Genomic DNA, 19450 nt, shown 5'->3' on the forward strand with positions numbered 1-19450 from the left:
ATAACTGGGAGTAAAGTGGAGGAGAAACTGTTGAAGATAAACACAAGAAAGGCACCCGGGGTGGATGGGATCTATCCAGTTATATTAAAGGAGGCAGCAAAGGAAGTAAGCAAACCCTTAGCCATAATTATGAGAGCTTCCTTGGACTCAGGGGAGGTACCCATAGACTGGAAATGTGCAAATGTGACCCCAATTCACAAAGGAGGATCAAAGGCTGACACAAGTAATTATAGACCTGTGAGCTTAACTTCTGTTCCAGGAAAATTAATGGAGGCACTGGTTAAAGAAGCACTGCAGGATCATTTAGACAAGACTTCAGTTATAGCTCAGACACAGCATGGTTTTGTTAAGGGGAAGTCTTGCCTGACCAACTTGATTGTATACTATGATGCAGTCACAAAAGAACTGGATGCAGGGAATAACTTTGATATTATATACTTGGATCTTAGAAAGACTTTTGATACTGTTGCACATGGAAGACTGCTACACAAATTGGAGCAGTGTGACATTGGAGGCAAATTGCTGCTATGGATAAAGGGGTGGTTGAGGGGGAGAAGACAGAGAGTGATAATCAATGGACACTGCTCATCGTGGACTGATGTTATTAGTGGAGTCCCTCAGGGCTCAGTGTTGGGTCCATTATTGTTTTCTGTATTTATAAATGATATTGATGATGGTATATCGGGCTTAATGTCCAAGTTTGCAGACGATACAAAGGTTGGCAGGGTTGTCAAGGACACTACTGACACTATGCTACTGCAACAGGATCTGGAAAGGTTGAGCAGATGGGCTGAGAGGTGGCAAATGAAGTTTAACATTGACAAATGTAAAGTACTACACATGGGAAACAGCAACCCCAGAGCAACGTATCAACTCTGTGGTACAACACTGACAGTGGTAGAGAATGAAAGGGACTTGGGGGTGGTTGTGCAGGCAGATATGAAGTTCTCTGAGCAGTGCAGACGGGCTGCAAGAGTAGCTCATGGAGTATTGTCAATGATATACAGGAATTTTTCCAGCAGGGATAAGGAGGTGATTATTCCATTGTATAAGGCGATGGTCAGGCCACACCTAGAGTACTGTATACAGGTCTGGAGGCCTCATTTCAAGAAGGATGTAGAGCTGCTGGAACGAGTACATAGAAGGGCAACAAGATTAGTGAATGGAACAAAGGGGTGCTCTTACGAAGAAAGGCTTAAGTTTTGCAAATTACAGTGTCTGGAGACTAGGCACCAGCGAGGTGATCTGATAGAGGTGTATAAAGCCTTGAATGGTTTAAGCATGCTCAATGCTGATGGGATTCTTCCTCTTGCTCAGAATAATCACCTGAGAGGGCATAAATTCAAATTGAGGAAAGACAGATGTAGGATAGACGTGCGGAAATTTGCCTTTAGCCAGCGGGTGGTTGGTTGGTGGAACAGACTTCCATCCCTTGTGGTGGAGGTTGATAGCCTAAATAAGTTTAAGGCTCAGCTGGACAGGTATTTTGAACGAACAGAGGGGTGAAGTGGAAGTGTTTTTTTTTTTTTTTTTTTTTTTTTTTGGCTGATGCTGCATAAGCTTGCTTTCTTGCATCAAATGCCTCTACTAATGCTAATGCTAATGCTAATGCTAAAGCCTCAGGCTTGCTTGCACCATATGGCTAATAAAAAAAAAATAATAATATCAGTAAATAAAAATTTAGTAATCATAAGTATGTAGTAAAATTTTCTCTAAAATTTTTTGAGTGCCTTAAAAAAAACAAACTGAATATAATATAGCGTAAAAATAATATAGTTACTAAATTAGCAATATCTTAATTACTAATAAACTGTCCGTTAAAATTTTAGCATACACATAAAAAAAAAAAAAAAAAGGCATATGTCATAACGATTGAGATGTATTGTTTTTTGGGTCAACTCTAATGGCTACCGAAGGCGTCATGATTTGGAACGGCGTGCCACCTCAGTGTAATCGTGGTTATTTCCGACGAACTTCTATATTGTTCCGAAAGAGTGCGTTGGTTTCTCTCTGTTCATATGTCCATCTGACGTGCTTCAGTGTTTTTGGGAGTGCAGTATAGTATTCTGATAAATACTCTGGAAATATGAATTTCATAAATGGAGTTGTTTTATATGAAACGTGGGATTGCCACCTTTGTTTACAAAAGGAATTGCTTTCCATTAGGTGTTTACACGAAGTTTACAATTGAATCATTATTTGATTATTGTTATAATTGGTGTAATATAAATCTTATGGACCTAGTCGATTGAATTAGTACAATTCCATCGTAAGCCTAACCTTTTATAAATTAAATACCAGAAATTAAGAATTATTTTTCTTGAATATAGACAGAGAGGGAAACCGGAGAGAAACTGGCTTCTATATGGCTTACTAATGGGGAGAGTACTTTCACTAGTCTTTAAGAACTAAACAGATTTTAGCATTGTTACATATCAAGCGATAAACAACATTACAGAAGTTTAGATTTTGAGATCCTTATGGATTTTGTTCTACGATTTTCACCAAAGTGTACTTAATGTGTATAATACTGTTTGGAAGAGTTGTTCCTGGAAATATCGTGTTTGTATGTGTATATAGTGTATATAGCAAAAAAATATGTACAGAGTAATGCAAAATTAGAAATCTCTATAATTATAGAATTGCTCTTATAAAAAGATGACATATTCCAAAGTTTCCAGCTATGGCAAAGTTTGGTGAAGAACGAACGTTTTTGTGGTTTGCCAATGGCATGTCTATACATTGTGTGCAACTAGTGAAGTCTTAGGGAAAAAAACTGGTAAATGTAAATAAAACCTAAGGTAAGTTTAATAGTAAAACGTTTGGTAAAGTACCATGTTATTTTTATTTTGTAACAAGTAATTGAATATCCAGAGGCTAACAAACATTTTCTCTGACAAGTGAAAAAATATAATACGTATATTTAGGTCTATATAATATAGCTGAGCACCTGGCAGTTGATATTTTTGTTTGGTATGAATTATGGTGGTGAGCCCTGTCTACATCCAAAGAGCACATCAGCTAGCTTCATTTATGTATATACGGTATTTGTGTATTTGAATTGTGTGGAATTTGAAGGGTGAATGTGGAGGAATTTATCCTTTAAATGAAGAATTGTTTGATTTTTTACTAAATATGAAGTAGGTTGAAGTATTCTGAACAATAATAATTATATAAAATAAAATATATTCCTAATTATCTGTTTACTGTATGTCTTGCTGATGATACAAAGATGTTGATTGTGATTGGCATTTCTTTTGGCTAACCATGAACAAGTAAAGCTGTTATAATTAAAATCATTAAGGGATATATTGAGTATGGTGGTTTTACTGCAGGACAGCATAGTCCTGCAGTAAAGATGTGAGCTTGTCTGGTCTGTTAGATTTTCATTTGCAGAATACATTGTTCAAACAGGATGCATGACAAGCTTTTAGTTAGTGAACCCATTTTCATTTGTAAAAGTGAACATCCTGTTAATTGATTTGCAGAACATTACTGCTTTTCTGTTTATTTTTATTTATTTTTTGATGGTGCATTTTCTTGATTTTGGTATTTTTTCTCGACACCACACATTTTGGTATGCCTTTTGTTTTTCTGACATGCAAGTGGAATTTTGTGGTAATGTGCAAGTTATGTTTAATATTTTTTTTAAATTTAAAATTGTTAACCTTTTTTACTCACTTGCCCACTGCATCACTGGTTCTGAATGCCAGACTAGTGATGCAAAGGTTGATATTTGCAGTGATTATTATGGGCTGGTTTAGTCACATTTAGTTTAGTGCTGCTAAGTTGGCATTCTGTTGATTGATTCTCTACTGTTATCTGAATTAAAATCCAAAAGGGAGCAAATTGAGTAGAATTAGTAGTTTTACAGTATTGCTGTAAAACTTTGTTAGCTTGAGAATTTTATTGAAAGATGTTCAAATGTGTATTAACTAGAATAAAATTCTTAGAAATCTAGCCCCCCCCTCACTTCTCCATTCCTTTATAACGGGCTATGAGCATGCACATTGTGAGGTCAAGCCCATAGACTGCATAATATGCACAGTCCCTTGTTAACTGTTGCACTGGTTACAATTAAGTTGTAAACTCCCTAGCTGTGTGGAGTTTGCAACTTCCTTTTTTATTATATCATGGAAATATGATAGAAATAAAGCTCTTAGAACAAAAATATATGTGGACAAGTTTAACTTAAATACAAAATATGCCTTCTGAAATATATACAAATAAAAAAAAAACATAATGTAGGGCTTAACAATATGTGAAAAATATGTAAATATGCATTGGATATATGAATTAGGTTAGTTTTAATATCAATGAACAACTAATAGTAGTAGTAGTAGTAGTAATGGCACATGATGCAAGAAAGCAAGTGTAGGAGCTTATGCAGCATCAGCCAAAAAAAAAAAAAAAAAAAAAAAAATCACACCATTCCCTCCAAATGCCTGTCCAGTTCCTCCTTAAATTTATTTAACCTATCAACTTCCACAACGACAGATGGAAGTTTGTTCCAGCAATTAACCACCCGCTGGCTAAAGGCAAATTTCCGCACATCTATTCTACATCTGTCCTTTCTTAATTTGAACTTATGTCCCCGTAGGTTGGTAATCTGAACAAGTGGAAGGATCCCATCAGAATTCAGCGTGCTCAACCCATTCAAGGCCTTATAGACCTCAATCAGATCACCGTGCAGGTGCCTAGTCTCCAGCCACTGCAATTTGCAGAACTTAAGCCTCTCTTGGTAAGAGAATCCCTTCATTCCCCTCACCAATCGTGTTGCTCTTCTCTGTACACGCTCAAGCAAATCTACATCCTTCCTAAAATGAGGCCTCCAGACCTGTACGCAGTACTCAAGGCGTGGCCTGACCATTGCCTTATACAGAGGGACAATCACCTCCTTTTCCCTGCTAGCAAAATTCCTATATATCATTGACAAAACCCCATGACCCACCCTAGCAGCCTGTCTGCACTGCTCAGAAAACTTCATATCTGACTGCACAATTACTCCCAGGTCTTTTTCATTTTCTACCACCTTAAGTGTAGTACCACACAGTTGGTACGTTTCTCTGGGGTTACTTCTACCCATATGCAGTACTTTGCATTTGTCAAGGTTGAACTTCAGTTGCCACTTCTTAGCCCATCTGCCCAAATTATCTAGATCCTGTTGCAGTAGCACACTGCCATTACTGTCATTAACAACCCTGCCAACCTTTGTGTCATCTGCAAACTTCGACATTAAGCCTGATATACCTTCATCAATATCATTGATAAATACACAAAACAACAGTGGACCCAACACCGAACCCTGTGGGACTCCACTAATAACATTAGTCCACGAAGAGCAGCACCCATTGATTACCACCCTCTGTCTTCTCCCACTTAACCATCCTTTTATCCATTGTAGCAACTTACCCTTAATACCATTCTGCTCCAATTTGTACAGTAGTCTTTCATGTGCAACAGTGTCAAAAGCTTTCCTGAAATCCAAGTATATGATATCAAAACTATTTTTTGCATCCAGTTCCTTTGTGACCACATCATAATAACCAATAAAATTTGTCAGACAAGACTTTCCCTTAACAAACCCATGCTGTGTTTGAATTATTGCTGCAGTCTTGTCTAGATGATCCTGCAATGCATCTTTAACCAGCGACTCTATTATTTTACCCGGAACAGAAGTTAAACTAACTGGTCTGTAATTACTCGTGTCACCCTTCGATCCACCTTTGTGAATTGGGGACACATTTGCACATCTCCAGTCCGTGGGAACCTCCCCTGAGTCCAAGGATGCTCTCATAATTATGGCTAAGGGTTTGCTTAGTTGCTTTGCCGCCTCCTTTAAAATAACTGGATAGATCCCATCCACCCCAGGTGCCTTTCTTGTGTTTAACTTCAACAATTTCTCCTCCACTTTCTGTCAGTTATTACAAAATCATTAAGCACACTGCTACAATTTGATAACCTTCTTCCATTTTCAAATTGTAATAATTCCTCACGTGTGAATGTAGATGCAAAATACTCATTCAGTTTGTTTGCTATCTGAGCAGGATCATCAACAGTCGAACCATCGATGTCAAGTGGACCAATCATATTCATCCCCTTCCTTTTAGAGTTTATATAAGTAAAGAAATCCTTGCTGTTTTTCTTAGCATCTTTTGCCAAAGATTTCTCGTAATCCGCCTTCGCCTGCCGAACCTCCTTTGTGACCTGATTACAGACTAGCTTATATCTGCCACAGGCTTCTGCGTCTCCTGATAATTTATATGCATCCCATGCATTTTTCTTCTCTGTCACGAGTCTGATTAGTTCATTTGATAACCATTTAGGCCTAAACCTTGAACGATATTTCTTAATCGGTATATAAAGTCTAGTAGCTTCCACGATTAATTCTTTGAATGCTTCCCACTTAGAATTTACTGTTTGTAACATCGTCAGTTGATCCCACTGTACAGAACTTAAAAACTGTCTGAGACCACTGTACTCCCCTTTACAGAAGCAAAAACCCTTTCCTTTACCCCTGACGGTAGTTACCTCTTTGAGTAAATCCCACTTCAGCACACTGTGATCACTGCCACCTAGTGGTTCCTTTATCTGCAAATTCTTAATACACGAATGATCACTGCTGATAACCAGATCAAGAGTGTTACTTTCTCTGGTTGCCTCTCGAACATGCTGCTGCAGAAAACAATCATCCAATAAATCCACAAAAGTCTGACTAGTGTGTGAGTGACCAACCCACAAGTTCCAGTCAATATCTGGGAAGTTAAAATCCCCCATTATAAGACATTCTGATTTACTGGCCCACTCTATTTCTCTGTACAATTGTTCATTGTACTCATTCAAGTCATTAGGCCTATAACACACTCCTACTCTTATTTTTCCTTTCGCAGTGCTTATCTCACACCAAACTGACTCAACGGAGCACTGTTCATCTATATTAACTGGGTGCACTTCCTTTGATTTTATGTTTTTCTTAATTAACAGCATGACACCCCCTCCCTTTCTGTCCTGTCTATCCTTTCTGTACACATTGTACTCCCCAAATTCCAGTTTTGCATTCCTTATATCTTTGTGACACCACGTCTCTGCTATCCCAACAATATCCGCCTTTGATGTCTTGACCAACACTTCAAATTCATCAAATTTATTTACTATACTTCTAGCATTGGTATACATGCAAGCATACATGCTCCTATGCCTATTCCTTGTTACCCTAACACATCCCATATACCCAACTATTCCATGATGACTGCCATCTGTCCCTGAAACCCCCAACACCCCTCGCTCCAGGTCGCTTCTTATTCTAATAGAAGTTGTGCAAGAATCACCTTCACCTCTGCCTGCGGTTACTTTTAAACTATTAGTCTTTGTATCCCCCCAAACTAGCAGTTTTCCGACCCACCTAACACTGCCTCGATAGCATCAGCAAATATTCTTGCACCCTTTCTATTTAAGTGTATCCCATCCCTGTAGAAGCAATCTCTCCTGTTAACAAGTACAGTCCAGGCTGAAAAAAATTCTACCCCTTGAGCCTTGCACAATCTTTCCAGGGCCGAATTGATCGACAAGGCTCTCATTATGTACTCCCTCCTATCGTGTCTGGGCAGAATTGCAGACACTTTCAAATTCAACCCTATTTCACGGCTTTTTTTCAACAGTGACCTGTACTTGTTGAGTAATTCCGCCGGTCTCCTACTCTTAATATCATTAGTGCCAACGTGTACAACTATATCACCTTTTGTGCCCTTAAAAGATGATATCCGCTCTACAACGTCATCAACCTTTGCCCCTTGCATGTTTGAATACACCTAATGTGGTGTATTCAAACATGCAAGGCCCTACCTGGCATAATGCAAAGAAATACTAGTAGGTAGTTATAAAAGACCTTATTGGGAGTGAAAAATATTATACACTGCTCTCCTTGTATTAAATTTATTCAGTTGCATTTCTAAGATTGGCTTATTTTCTTTGTTATCTAGTTCTAGGTAAGTATTTCTAGTAAAATTGCTGATTTTGATAAATTGTTTTCTACAGCTTAATCAGTAGATTACGGATATTTTTTGTACTTTTAGAATCCCCCCCCCCCTTAAATTCACTTAATCTAATGATTTTTAAGGGAAATCTTATATGTAGGCTATTAACATAAAAAAAAAAATTAATTAAAGCCAAAATAAATCAGATACATTTGTATATGACCCATTTTGATCAGAAATAATAAAAAATAGTAATCATAAAAAAAATTATTTTTTTTAACTCTTATGTATCAGCTATAGCTGTAGCTATAATTGCATTACATGGCTGAAGTGTTCCTTATTTCCTGTTTATTTTTTACACTAAACGTATGCATTTAACAATGTCAAATCTCAGTTGCTACTTCTTAACCCATATGCCTAATTTTTTTAGGTCATTTTGCAGTAACATACTCTGATTCCAACCATTGTGTCATCAACAAACTTAGTAGATTTGATATACTTTCCTCATAATTTTAATGAATGTATACTGAGATTAACATTTCAGTTTGCTGATAATGCAGAGGCATGTCTAAGGTCGACATTGTGGTTAATGACAGGAATTAGACTATGCTACTGCAACAAGACTTCTAATAATTACACTATGCATTTGTGAAAAAAAATTCACTGATGTATTCTCAGAAAAGGGTGTTTCCGAATCATTTTCTAATTCCGATTTCAAAAATGACTTCAGTTTGTTTCCATCACATCAATTTTGTCAAAAAATCATGAAAGAAAATTTGATTTTTATTTATTTTGGTAGAACTGTGCACTGAAATTATAACACAATGCTGTTTTTACCAGACTTGTATTTAAATGCATATTGAAAATATTGACACAAAAAGAAAGGGCAGTATGGTAAAAAGCCCACTAAACAACCACCTCTCATTTCAAAAACTGATCCATGATGAGTAAAATTTTCATTTCTTTGATTTTCTTGCAGATCCTTCTACTTTAGTCAGTATCCAGCAGTAGTCAGCCATCACATTGACATTCCACCTCCTCTGATAACTCGTCTCCACATCTTTAATCTCCTGGTGAAACCTCTCACCATGTTCTTCATTAGCACTTTCTAGATTTTCTGGAAAGTGGTCTGTGTGGGGTGTGTAAAAATTGTACCTTGATACTCATGTTGCAGCCCAGCTTCTTGAAGTTTGCTAACATATTTTCAACTATACTCTTGTAGTCTAGGTCCTTGTTGTTATCCGAGAAGTTCCCAACAACAGATCCGAAGCTAATCCATGCCTGTTTTTCACTTTTATTCATAGTTCTCTCAAAATCTCAGTTCCTCATCAGTTTGCTTATTTGAGGTCCAACAAAAATACCTTGTTTTAGCTTCTTTTGGGAATTTAGTACAGAAGTAGTTACAGCAACAACCTTCCTGAGGTAAAACTTTCACAAACTAATATATAAAACCCAGTTTGATTTGCAAGGGTGGAAGGAGGACAGTTTTGGGGGTCTACTAGTGGTTTATGAATTATGTTCTTTGATCCAGGCAACAAATTGCTCCTCTTTGGCTAAACCTTGATATCTCTCAGTGCTTACTCCTTGCCTGACCGTCCCACTAACACAAAAAGAAAGGCATTTTTGTGTAGCCAGATTGCTGTCCAAGTAATATGCCTATCATTTTAAAGTCAGCAGAGACCAACCAACCATGTTTTTCATACTTAATATTTGTCAACAATTTCTTCAAGTTCTCATATGTTTCTTCCAAATGCACAGAGTGAGCTACTGGAATTGACCCATATTTATTTCCATTGTGGAGCAACACACCCTTGAGACATCCTCTTTGATGAATCAATAAAAAGTCTCCAATAAAAGATCAAAAAAGGTTTCACTGTAGTGTATGTGAACATGTGTTATTGTAATGGGTGGCTCGTAGAATGCCAGTTCATATCTACCTCGTTTCACCATAATTTATACAGAAATAAAAATGGGCCAAACATGTAGCATTAGACACCAGTCTCTGATATCCCAGCAATATCTACCTTTGATGTTTTGAACAACACCTCAAATTTATTTAACAAACTCCTTGCATTGGTGTACACGCAAGTATACATGCACCTGTTCTTATTCTTAGCTGCTCTAACACAGCCTATGTATTTACTTGTACCGCAATGACTCTCAGCAGTCTCTGAAATCCCCTACATCTTGTTTTCCAGGCTGTTGCTCATTACAATAGAAGCAGTGCAAGAATCACTTTCACCTCTGCCAGCGGCTACTGTTAATCTATTAGTCCGTTTATTAGTTTTCTGATCCACCTAACACTGCCTCAGTAGCATCAGCAAACAGTCTTGCAACCTTTCTATTTAAGTGTGTCCCATCCCTGTAGAAGCAGTCTCTCCTGTTAACAAGCACAGACCAGGCCAAGAAAAATTCTACTCATTGAGCCTTGCACAATCTCTCCAGGGCCGAATTGACCGACAAGGCTCTCATCATATACTCTCTGCTATCTTGTCTAGGCAGAATTGCAGACACTTTCGAATTCAACCCTAATTCATGGCTTTTTTCAACAGTGACCTGTACTTATTAAGTAATTCCGCCAGTCTCCTACTCTTAATATCATTAATGCCAACAATATCACATTTTGTGCCCTTAAAACATGATATCTGCTCTACAACATCATCAACCTTTGCCCCCTAGCAAACATACCCCGGTCCTCTTCCACCTATCCTTTTTTGCACAATATGATCTCTGTTTCCCTGACAATAGAGTCACTGACAACTACTAGTTCCTGTGGGACCAGCACATTCTGCCTTGGGGGTTGCCGTGGTGTTGCGTGATGTTCAAATGCAATAAAATGCAATAAGACTTAATAAAAAGTCTCCAATAAAAGATTAAAAAAGATTTCACTGTCGTGCATGTGAACATGTATTATTGTAATGGGTGGCTCCTAGAATGCCAAATCAAATCTGCCTCGTTAGTGCCAATGAGTAGCTTACCTGTAAAAATGGGCCAAACATGTAGTAATGTTACGTTTGTATAGTACGTGCTTGTTATGTTGTGTGTGGGCCACTTGGCTACCCAGAAAGAGTAATCTCATGGAAACTGCTTCTAAGTACTCAAGGACTGCTGGGAGTCATAATGAAACCAGTAAGTACATGGGCTGTGTTAGGATAATTAAAAGTAAGAACATGTGCATGTATACTTGCACATGTAAAACGACATGGGGCAAAGTATATAATGGGGGAAAGTATAATAGTTCCAGGGAAATCCCAATAAATTTGATGAATTTGAAGTGCTGGTCAACACATCAAATGCAGACATTGTTGGGATTTCAGAGACATGGTGTTGTAAGAGATGCAGAATTTGAATATGGGGAGTACAATGTATACAGAAAGTGGACAGGATGGGGGGGGGGAGAGGAAAAGTTATGCTTTTTGTTAAGAAGCACATAAAAGTCAAGGCAGTGTATTCAGTTGACATGGGAGGTCAGTACTATGTTAAGTCAGTTTGGCACTGGAAAAGCAAAAATGAGAGTAGGAGTGTGTTATAGGCCTAATGATTCTGATAAGTACAACGAACAGCTGTACAGAGTAATAGAGTGAGCTAGAAAAACAATGTCTTACAATGGGGGATTTTAACTTTTCAAATATTGACTAGAACTTGTGGGTTGGTCATTCACAGACTAACAAGAATTTTGTGAATTTATTGGATGTTCCAGGGAATAGTTCCCTGGAATAGTTACAGCAGTATTTTAGAGAGGTAACAAGTGGGAGTAATACTTTCACCTGATTATCAGCATTGATTATTCATGCATTAAGAATCTGCAGATAAAAGAACCACTAGGTGGCAGTGATTTCAGTGTATCGATTTGGGGTTTACTTAAAGATGTAACTACCATTGAGGGTAAAGGGAGGAATTTTTTCTTTTGTAAAGGTGACTGACTATAGTGGTCTCAGACAGTTTTTAAATTCTGTATATTGGGACCAAATGATGATGTTACCATCAGCAAATTCTAAATGGGAATGTTGAAGGAATTAATCATAGAAGCTGCTAGGCTTTTCATACCAACTAAGAATTATTCTTCAAAGTATAATCCTAAATGGATGTCAGGTGAACTGATGAAACTTGTGGCAGAGAAGAAAAATGCATGGGATGCATATAAATAATTGGTGACACAAGCCTATGGTTTGTTTGTTATTTGGTTTTTAGGAGCATTAGCAACTAAGGCCATATTGCTCCGGGGATATGCGGTGGTCATTCCCTGACCTTTCCGCATCCTCCGTATTTGGTGGGCACGGGCTCAAACCCCAGTCTAATCAAGAAGCGTGTGCTATGCACTGCTGGTCCTGCCTACCTGGCTATGGAGGTACCCAAAAGCCTATGGTAGATATAAACTAGTCTGTAATCAAGTCACAAAGGAGGTCAGGCAAGTGAAGGCAAGAAACCTTTGACGGTGAATGCAAAGAAACACAGCAAAGACTTCTTCATATATGTAAACACTAGAAGGAAGGGGATGAATCAATTTGGTTAACTTGATATCAGTGGTTTGACTGTTGATGATCTTGGTCAGGTTGCTGACAAACTGAATTCATATTTTGCATTTCCATTCACACATAAGGAATTCTTTAGGGAATTGGATGCCAGGAGTTTATCAAATTCTAACAGGGAATTAAATGATTTTGTATTAACTGAGAGGAAAGTAGAAGAGAAATTGTTGAAGTTAAACATAAGAAAGGCACCTGGGGTGGATGAGATCTATCCAATTATATTTAGAAAGGTAGGAAAGGAAGTAAGCAAACTCTTAGACATAATCATGGTAGCATCCTTGGACTGTGGGAGGTCCCCACAGACTGGAGATATGTGAATGGATCCCTAATTCACGAAGGGGGATCAAGGGTGACAAGGAATAATTACAGACCTGTTAGTATAACTTTTGTTACAGGGAAAATAATGGAATCACTGGTAAAATAAGTAATGCATGATCATCTAGACAAGGCCCTCAATTATACTTCAAGCTTGTTTGACCAATTTGGATACTATGATGTAGTCACAAAGTAACTAGATGCAAAAAAATAATTTTGATATCAATACTTGGAGTTCAGGAATGATTTTGATACTGTTGCACATAAAAGATTGCTGTACAAATTAGAGCAGTTTGGCATCAATAGCAAGTTACTGCTATGGATAAAGGATTGGTTGAGTGGGAGAAGACAGAGGCTTGTGTTGAGTGGACACCACTCTTCATGGACTAATGCTATTAGTGGAGTCTCCCAGAGTTTGGTGTTGGGCCCATTATTGTTATCTGTATTTATCAGTGATATTGATGAAGGCATATCAGGCTGAATGTCCAAGTTTTCAGATGATACAAAGATTGGCAAGATAGTTAATGATAGTATACTTCTGCAACTAGATCTAGAAAAGTTAGGCAGATGGGCTGAGAAATGGCAATTGAAAATGAACATTGATCAATGCAAAGTACTGCATATGTGTAGCAGTAACCACAGAGTTAAGTACCAACTTTGTGGTATTACAGTCAGTTTAGTGGAAAATGAAAAAGACCTGGGGAAAATTGTGCAGTCTGATGTGAAGTTCTCTGAGCAAAGCAGTCAAGCTTGGGGTTTGTCAATGATATAGAGGAATTTTGCTAGCAGGGATAAGGAGGTGATTATCCAATTGTATAAGGGAATGGTCAAGCCACATTGAGTACTGCATACAGTCTGGAAGCTTCATTTTAGGAAGGATGTGGAGCTGCTGGAATGAGTACAGAGATGGGCAACGTGATTTGTGAGGGGAACAATGGGGTGCTCTTCCCAAGAAAGGCTTCAGTTCTGCAAATTGTAGTTCTTGTAGACCAGGCACCTGTGAGGTGATCTGATTGAGGGGTTTAAGGCTTTGAATGGATTGAGCAAGCTCAGTTCTGACAGGTTTCTTCCTCTTGCTCAGACTATACACATGAGGGAGCACAAATTCAAATTGAGGAATGACAGTTGGATGTCAGGATGGCATGGAAGTTTGCCATTAGCCTGTGGTGGTTGATTGCTTGAACAAACTTCTATCTGTTGTTGAAGTTGATAGCTTTAATAAATTCAATCAAGAACTAGACAAACTATTGGCAAGAATGCATAGGTGAAATGGGAGGTTTTTTTTTTTCTGATGCCTAGTATGCTTGGTTTCTTGCATGTGTTTTGCAAGAAAAAGAAGCAAGAAAGCATTTTTGCTACAAAGGGAATTTAACTCCAAAGGAAATCTTTTCAATGTGGCAAGATATCCTGGCCTACTGCAGAGGTGGAACATCTCAGGCAAAGATACAGGAAAATAAGAAACCTATATACTGGGTGGTTTTAAAATAAGTTTCCCTATTCAGGAGACCCTAGTGTCAAAACAGTTAGAGTTAGCAATGTGAAAATTGGTGGGTATGTCATTTAGGATATGGAAAGCAATTTGTAGGATGAAAAAATAGTTCAAATTTTTGCCACCAGGGGAAAACGGCATTGCACATATGTAAAAGTTATTTGCTTCAAGTCATGCTGCTTATGCAAATGACATCCTGTTAGATAAAAGCAGAAAGGACAGTGCTACTATCAATAACCATTATGGCTCTTACAAAAAAGGAATGTGCTCTTTTAGTAAAACTGTTCTATCTGAATAATAGTGAAGCGACCGGGGAGTTAGGTGTAATTCTAGGCAGGGGATGACCATGTATCGGAGTGGAGGTAGTGGGTGAAGAATGGTCAGAATGGCAAGTCAGAATGCAAAACACTACCAGTCAGTAGTGCCAGAGGTCTGTCAAGATACTTGAACTTTCCTTTGTCTACTATATGTAAAGTACTTTGAATAATTTTATGCTGGTTCCTGTACAAGATCCACATAGTGCAAGAACTAAAGTCTTGTGATCAGAAACAATGAATAGACTTTGCTCTATAATTTCTGGCTCATATGGAACTTGACGATACATTGACTCAAATGATCTTGTGGTCTGATGAGGCACATTTCACTCTTCATGGGGCTGTAAATGCACAAAACTGCCGAATATGGGGAACGTCTCGTCCATCTGCTGTGAATGAAAGACCAATACAAAGTCCATACTTTACAGTATGGTATAGATTCATAGCAGAGTTTATAATCGGACTATTTTTCTTTGAAGAGTGTACACCTCATGGCCCCTTAAGGTGTATGGTAACTAGTGCATGGTACTGCACTCTTTTAAGAGATCACATTATTCCTGCTCTGCAAGAAAGGCATTCCTTGGAAACCGTAATGTTTATGCAAGATGGTGCCTCTTCCCACATTGGTTGACAAATGAAGGAACTGCTCCATTCAACATTTGGAAATGATCGCATTATTTCTAGAGACTTTCTGCAGTTCTGGCCAGCCTGATCAGCAGATCTCAATCCCTGTGATTTCTGGCTATGGAGATACCTGAAAGACAGAGTTTAACGTGGCGGCATACAGACGCTTGTCTATTTGAAAGCAAGCGTTAAACGGCATGTAGCCAACATCCCAATGAGATGCTATGCGAAAGTGTTGTATGCAGTCCTCCATTTTCAGAATGTCATCTCAAGTGAAGGAGAGTACATGGAACAATATCTGTAGATTTCTAAGTTCTGATATTAAAATATAATCCTAAGTTAAGTATTTTATTTTATTTTTTTTCCTTTTGGCTCATGCTATGTAAGCTTGCTTTCTTGCATCATGTGCCTCTACTAATGCTAAAAAAAAAATTCCATCTCTTGTTTACAGTGCCAGTTTCTCCCCTGGTGGCAGAAATTTGAACCAATTTTTTTTCACTTCCCCTTACCCTAAATGACATGTCCACCGATTTTCACAGCGCTGTCTCTAATTGTTTTGACACTTGGGTCTCCTGAATAAGGAAACTTATTTTATAACCACCTGGTACATCTGCAATCAGAAGATGCAAAAAGAAGCTATGGGGGCACCTGGAACACTGACACCCTGGGGTGTTTTGTACAAGGTTACAACTAACAAACTCCCCAGAGGGGAAGTCATGATGGCCACGACAACCCCATGAAACTCTACAACAACTTCCAGGGAAAGCTCCATAGATAATATGTTGAACTCAGTTCTGCAACCACCCATAGATCCATACACCCAAGAACAGCTACAGCTCTACCAAAATAATGATTATAACTCAGAGCAAGTAGAACCTCCCTTCTCTACTGAAGAACTACACGCAACTGCTTGCAGACTTCGGGACAAAAAAATGCCTGGGCCCAGATCTGCTTGAAGCAGAAATAGTTAAGAAAACCATGGAGCACAACCCTGACTGCATGCTCAATCTCTTCAACCACTATCTCCGGAATGAAAGTCTCCCTGCTGACTGGAAGACAGCAAACATGCGCCTAATCCTGAAGAACCCTACAAAATTTCCCGAATCCCCGACCCATCACCGTGTTATCCGTCCTGAGCAAGCTTCTTGAATACTTCATCTGCAACAGACTTAAAGCCCACTATAACACAGCAAACCTTAGTTCAGCCAACTAGTATGGCTTCAACCAGGGATGCTTCAAGGTTGATGCTCTGCAAAACCTCATCACAGCTGCTATAAACACTACCAAGAAATGTTTCTGTAGAGTTTGCTAGTTGGGGACGAGCATTCTCAGCCTCCTATGTAAGCACAAGCTACCTGGCAATCTCTACAGAACCATCCAATGCTACCTCATTGGTCGGAGTGTTGCTGTAAATGTTCCATACTATAGAGTCACCCATCTGGTCCATAGGAGCTGTCCCCAAGGCTTTGTACTGGGGCCGCTCCTGCGGAACATTGTACTTGATGAGTTCTTTAATACTGATCTTGGGGACATCATTTCCCAGGCCTATGCAGACGATCTGATTCTGGCCGTGGTTGCAGATTCCAAACAGGGTGCTGCTAGCTGCTACTCCTGCAGGAATGGGCTAACCTTCATAACCTCCAGATTTCCCCAGATAAGATAAGTTCCATTCTCCTAAAAGGAACACTCAATCTGCGAAGACCCCATAGATCAAGATAGATGGAATCATGATTAGGCTCACCTCAGAGCTAAAATACCTTGGCATAGTGCTGGACTCTGTTCAGCCTTCCCACAACATTTGGAATACCTGCAATCTAAAATTAGAAACTACACTGCCTTGGTAGCCAGAGTTACATATATGGATTGGGGCCTCAACCGCTGCATGTTCTCACTCTTCTACAGGGCGATCTTCCTACTGGCAATAACTTACCCTCTCAGGCATTTGTTACCATCGAACTGCTCTCGTAACCATCAGGAAAAAGCTGGATACCATGCAGAGCGGGCTGCTTTTCATGCACTGCAGGTGCTGGCTGGCGCCCTCCTGCTGGACCTGCGGAGGTGGTCCTATGCGGGCTCCTTTACCGTTTATCTAAAGGTACGTCAGTCACCTTCATGAACTTTACCACAGACTTGCCAACAACCCAAAAGCCGAGAAGAGACGACTCACCTCCCACTTGCAGCAGGCAAGTGGGAGGTGAGTTTTACAAAGGGGAATTAACAAAGAAATTTGTTCCCTATGTAGACAGGGTCTACCCTAAATCTCCAACATGGTTTTTCCCCCATCTTGCATACAATATTCATTCTGACAGGACATGGCTCCATCAAAGCCAAACTCACTTCCTTAGGAATCTCCAAGGATTCGTACTGCCTTTGTGGAGCTCTCGAGAAATGGTCACATCTGATGCACGACTGTCCTCTGTATGAATATTTATCAAGTCAAATGATTACAAGACTGACCTTCATCCCAAAGGACCAGGAACATCATCTTCTGGAAAGCAACAAAGAATGTAATGTCTTCTTGCACTTTGCCCAAGAGCTATTCAAGAGGAGGTCTTTTCCTCAAAACCATCAGCAACATCTTCCCACCTAATGATGTGATTAGAAATCCTTACTTAAACCCTTCCAGGAAGGATATGAGTTTAGAAGACCTGATGTGCATCCTGGAGAACCCATATGGGCTTGTTCTGCCATTAGCCTGCTTGCCAAATGGCAGTGGACCAGGCAAACTAGCCTGGTCCACTCTGCTTTCTCATATCTATGCCCAACTCGTCTGATGAAGTCCTTTCCATCTTCTTTGGGGATGACTTCTTCTACATTCAGAATACTTTCCTCTCCCTTTCTGGACTGCTTTTCTCTCCACAATCTAACTTTACTACTTTTTTTTTTTTTTTTGTCTCTGTCCAGGAAGCTCTGGCGATCCTGTCAAAGACAAGCCAGAGAATAATAGGCTGCCTCTTAGTAGAGTGTGCAGGCAACATGGGGTCTCACTGGGGTCCCTGCAGCTAAATGCTGGAACTCAACAAATAGAACCCAACACAACACCATACTACACATTCAACATAGAACACTTTTCAGGCATTTACAGTAGTACTGTATTTCTTCACAGTGTACACACAGCACAGATGTGGGAAACCTCAGGTGGCGCCTGACCCTAACAGTATGCACACTGTTTTTAGAGGCTTCGATTTTTTTCCTCACTCAGGTAATGTGCAACTGGAGCTTCCACATCCACTTCAATCCGAGCAGCCAGCTCATTTGCTCTGACTCCTTCCACATACGTTACAAGCAGTGTTTGCTGCTTCTTCTGAAAATGCTGCTTATTTAAGGTTATTATTAGTGTTCTTGTCTTTTCCAATACATATTTTCCTGCAGTTTTCAGTTGCTGTTGAGCTTACTTTCTCCCATGCTAATCCAGTATTGCATGGAGTGATCAACAAGTCGATTGCGGCTTTAATTTCGGTTGATTACGATGAATTTTAAATATATATAAAAAATAGATTAGTCAAAATCTGTTATTATTATTATGTGCCCCACTGCATATGCTTTTACAATTCCGTTGAATCACGTGATTACTCTTGTCACCACGCAGCCACTAGGCTTGTCTAGTGAAAATTTACGCAGTTACGTTGTGGAGAGCATAGTGTATGTATTGAATTCTTATTTAGCTTACTTAATATTAATAACTGGACAGTATTTATATGTTAATTTAATACCTTTTGATTTAAAATGAATGCTACGAAAAAGAGTAAAACATATTTTCATCAAGAGTAGGAACTAGAATACTTTTTTGTAATGAAAAAAGAAAAATGTTGTTAGTTGATTTGCAATGCTTCTGTGGCTATACCCAAAAAAGGAAATTTAGAAAGGCCACTTCAATGCATTCCATGGTAAATACCAATCAGATTTGCTGCCTAATAGTGACCTTAGATTATTTGCACAACAAAATTTCTTCATGACACCTAATTTACAATCTAAAGCATTAACGGTAGCATCATTTAAAGTGATGTTTTAATCATTTAAGTGATGTAAATAAAGTGATGTTTTAGCATCATTTAAAGATCTTGCAAAAAAATACAAACCATTTTCTGATGGTCAATTCATCAAAGATGCATTTTTAGAAATAACAGATTCTCATTTTGAAAATTTTAAGAACAAAAATGAAATTAAAAGTGCTCTTCAAGATCTGCAATTATCTCGAAATACTGT

General features: G+C 38.8%; 1 protein-coding gene across 1 annotated transcript in view; it reads left to right on the forward strand.

The window, feature by feature from the left end:
* The first annotated feature begins 2643 nt into the window (after window positions 1-2643).
* The window catches only part of Rok (Rho associated coiled-coil containing protein kinase), a 403168-nt gene continuing 386361 nt past the window's right edge, over window positions 2644-19450 (forward strand). The window contains exon 1 of the mRNA XM_090374570.1: window positions 2644-2801. The gene's annotated coding sequence lies outside the window, so the exon portion shown is untranslated. The remainder of the gene's footprint in view (window positions 2802-19450) is intronic.

This window comes from Mastigoproctus giganteus, chromosome 5 (genome assembly GCF_048544385.1).
Source record: "Mastigoproctus giganteus isolate SK-2022 chromosome 5, ASM4854438v1, whole genome shotgun sequence".
Taxonomy (NCBI): Eukaryota; Metazoa; Arthropoda; class Arachnida; order Uropygi; family Thelyphonidae; genus Mastigoproctus; species Mastigoproctus giganteus.